This window comes from Archocentrus centrarchus, chromosome 13 (assembly GCF_007364275.1).
Source record: "Archocentrus centrarchus isolate MPI-CPG fArcCen1 chromosome 13, fArcCen1, whole genome shotgun sequence".
Taxonomy (NCBI): Eukaryota; Metazoa; Chordata; class Actinopteri; order Cichliformes; family Cichlidae; genus Archocentrus; species Archocentrus centrarchus.
The window spans coordinates 35,926,989-35,931,033 of record NC_044358.1 but is presented as its reverse complement, the minus strand read 5'-3'; positions in this window follow the sequence as shown (position 1 = coordinate 35,931,033).

The window sequence follows — 4,045 nt, the reverse complement described above, 5'->3', positions numbered from 1 at the left end:
GGCTCACCAATTTCCTGTGGGCCTTCATATAAAAGCTTGATTACTACACATGCAATAATCATGTACTCTGATTGGATTGGCTCCTTCCACCTTCCCCTTCTGTCCGTCTGTCTGCGCCTCCTGTCTTTTCTGTTTCTTTTCTGCCAATTGATTGCCTCTGGACCCCTCTGTGTGCCTCAGACCAGAAAGCAATGTATTAAGTGCTTGTTTGGATCAATCTAATGTGCAGTGGTAGCACATTCACAAACTGCTGACTGGCCAGCAAAACCCATTAATTTGCCATGCAATGTTTTCCAAAGATCCCAGTGCTTCATTATGTACATGTAACATCCACAAGTTGGACACCTGCAAAGCTTTCAGAGAGAGATTTGTGTGCTTGCAGAAAATATTATTTTAGGCAGGGTAATTAAGTGATTCAATTAACTTTCCTTCTTCCCAGCCAAGAACAATAGAGTACCCATGGATACGAGGACATTGCTCTCTCTGGTATTGGCTGATCCATGATTCGGATTTGAAAAGAAAGTTGTTTTCTGTACCAAAATTCTCCCAGTTTGAAAGGTTTGAGCCATCGGTTTGCAGACATACATTTGCTGCCTCTGTTGTACATGCTGCAACTTCATTTTACCTGCCACCTTTTTCATGACTTGGTTTAAATGCCTAAGTATGCTTAAACCAAAGTACTTGTCAGAACATCTACCCGCATGTCTTGTGTAGTAATGGGATTTTTTAGATGAAAAACTGTGAAGGCAGTAGGATGCAGCTGACTGGAAATCTTTGCGTCGGGCCATTTAAAATAGACGTTTGGATTTAGATGTGTTTGGACATTTTACAGAATTTAAGCTTCGTCCGAATTCACGCCCAATTTCATATACAAAGAACTACACTTAGTGTCATCCATTAAAATGTCTGAAATCTGAGTGTGTAAATGTAACATGCAGTGCCCTAAAAATGTAACAAATAAGGGAGTAATTTCAGACACAACTCAAGCATATTGAACCCTTAATATGTGAGAGGATCATGCTACTAACTTTGCTTTGATTACAGCTTTGCACACTCTTGGCATTCTCTCAATCAGCTTTATGAGATAATCACCTGAAATGGTTTTCTAACAGTCTTGAAGAAGTTCCCAGAGGTGCTGAGCATTTTTGGCTGCTTTGCCTTCACTCTGCGGTCCAACTCACTAAGTGTAAACCAGATGGGATGGCATGTCGCAGCAAAATGCTGTGGGAGCCATGCTGGTTAAGTGTGCCTTGGATTTTGAATAAATTGCCAGCAGTGTCACCAGCAAAGCACCCCATACCATCACACTTCCTCCTCCATACTTCATGGTGGGAACTACACATGTACAGTAGGAACTATCTGCTCACCTTTTCAGTGCCTTACAAAGACATGGCATTTAGAACCAAAAAACTCAAATTTGGACTCATCAGACCAAAGGACAGATTTTCACTGGTCTAATGTCCATTCCTTGTGTTCCTTGGCCCAAGCCATTCTGTTCATCTTGTTGTTCTTCCTTAGAAGTGGCTTCTTCACAACAACTTGACCATAAAATCCAGATTCATGCAGTCTTCTCTGAACAGTTGATGTGTGTGCTACTTGAACTCTGTGAAGCATTTAGGTGGACTCTTCTCTGGGGTGCTGTTAACTTGCAGTTTCCGAGGCTGGTAACTCTGATGAACTCATCCTTTGCAACAGAAGGAACTCTTGGTCTTCCATCATAACGTGTGATGGTCTGTGTGACTGCACTTGAGGATACGTTCAAAGTTTTTGAAATTGTTTTTGGATTGACTGACTTTCATTTCTTAATGTAATGATGGACTGTCATTTTCACTGTATACCAACTCTAATTCTTTAAATGCAATTGATGGTCTCAAACACATTAAGAGGGCAAGAAATTCAAGAAATTAACTCCTGACAGGCACAGCCGTTAACTGAAAGACATTCCAAGTGATTACCTCATAAAGCTGATAGAAAATGCCAAGATGTACAAAGCTGTCATTTAAGCAACAGGTGTCTGCTTTGAAGAATCTAAAATATAAAACATATTCTGGTTTGTTCAACACTTTTTTGTATACTAAATAATTCCATATGTATTTCTTCATAGTTTGGATGACTTTATTTTTAATCTACAATGCAGACAATTTTTAAATATTGGAAAACCAGTTAATGAGAAGGTGTGTCCAAATTTTTGACTGGTACTGTATATGTGTACACTACATTTACCACTAAAAGAGCATTACAATTCTTGACAAGCATCTGTGACCTGTGGTTAATTAGCTAACAAGGCCCTGTACTGGTGTTTTAATGGAGTAATTCTGTTTTGGCCACAGGTGACATTCAGACATCAATAACTTGGATGCCTCTGATCAAGTCATGAAAAAAACTTTGAAGAGTGATGAAGGTCATAGCTTTGTTGATTTTTGCTTGCATTTGTAGAGCTCTGCTGACTCTGTGACTCTGCTGACTTTGTATTCTCAAAACCTAATAAACCTGCTCATCACTGCCTCCGCAGGGACAAAATATTTGCAGCTGAACCGGTCTCGGTCTTGAATTAAAGCATCACATCATTTGTTAAAACTCAATGCTTTCCTTAATACAAATATGATAAATATGATAAATATTATACAAATATGATAAATATTATACAAATATGATAACTATTTCAATTTTCATTTTCTTTTCAAGAACATGATGAAGACAAAGGTGGATTTTCATGTTCTTATTGATAATTATGGGAATCAAGTTTTAACTTGTACTAGGAGGAGGTTTTACAAGTAATTACTGGCCAATATGGGTCCATCAGCCTTTTTCATTTGCAGATTCATAATCTTTGTCAAATTCCCTTCATTTTGATACACTACTTGATATATTTCAGATGTGATCAAAATTTCACAGTCATGACCGCGTGACCTTGAAGGTTAAAGGTCCAGGTTAAATGCTAATGCCAGGGTCATAATGTAAATGCAATCCTAAATCTGAAAGGTACCTGTGCAATTGCTAAGAAAGAGATTGAAAGCCTATTTGAAGGCGTACTACATTTTATTTCAAAATTGTAGGAAAAATCTTTTTTTTCATTGTTTTACCATTAAAATGTATTAACGACCCAAATTGGTATTGAACCAAATTTGCTGGATTAAAATCCCCCTAGAATGTGAACCCCTGGTCATATTTCCAAAAACTAAAGTGTTCTGTAATCTGTGTGAATGGTTCTATCAATTTACCTTAGAATTGAAATCAGACTGACAACTTTCAAAATTTATCTAAGTACCTATATAAATTCTACATGTTTTTAATACAAAGCCAATGTTGTACAGTTTGTTGTATATTTATTTAAATGTAAGCATCAGAGAAATTTTGCAATGTTAAATATGCTTAAAAATCAAAATAAATTGTCCATTACATCGCACTAACAAGTGCACTTTTGTTTCTAATCACAGTATACCCACTACAAAAATGTAGACTACACCACTGCTTCTGTGTATTGTGTTTTTGGTTGCCTGTGAAGCACTTCCCACTGTGGCTGTTTAAATGTGCCACATAAATAAATTTGATATTGATGGAGCCATGCTTTCATGTTATTTAAGCCAAATTCTGGCTGTACCGGGCAACAGTTTCCCAGTTTTTGTTGTCTAATTTTGGTGAGTCTGTGTAAACTGTAGCCTCAGTTTCCTGTTCTTAGCTGAGTGGAGCTTGTAGTACCAAGTGTGGACTTCTGCTGCTGCAGCTCATATTCAAAGTTTGATGTTTTGTACTTTCAGAGATGCTCTTCTGCACCTCTTGGTTATAGCAAGTTGATATTTGAGTTACTGTTGACTGAATTTCAGCTCTGAGCAGTCTGCCTGTTCTCATTTGATATTACGTGCACGTTTTAAATACAGGTTTATCAACTGTCACTCGCTGAGTAATGCTTACCTTTGAAATTCATCTCTACAGTCACCAGTTACCTACATAGCTGTAGGTGACTGTTGAGGCCTCACATTATAAGTGACATTATGTTGAGCATTATTAGATTGTTTTTAAATAATAGTTGCATAAATAACAAGAC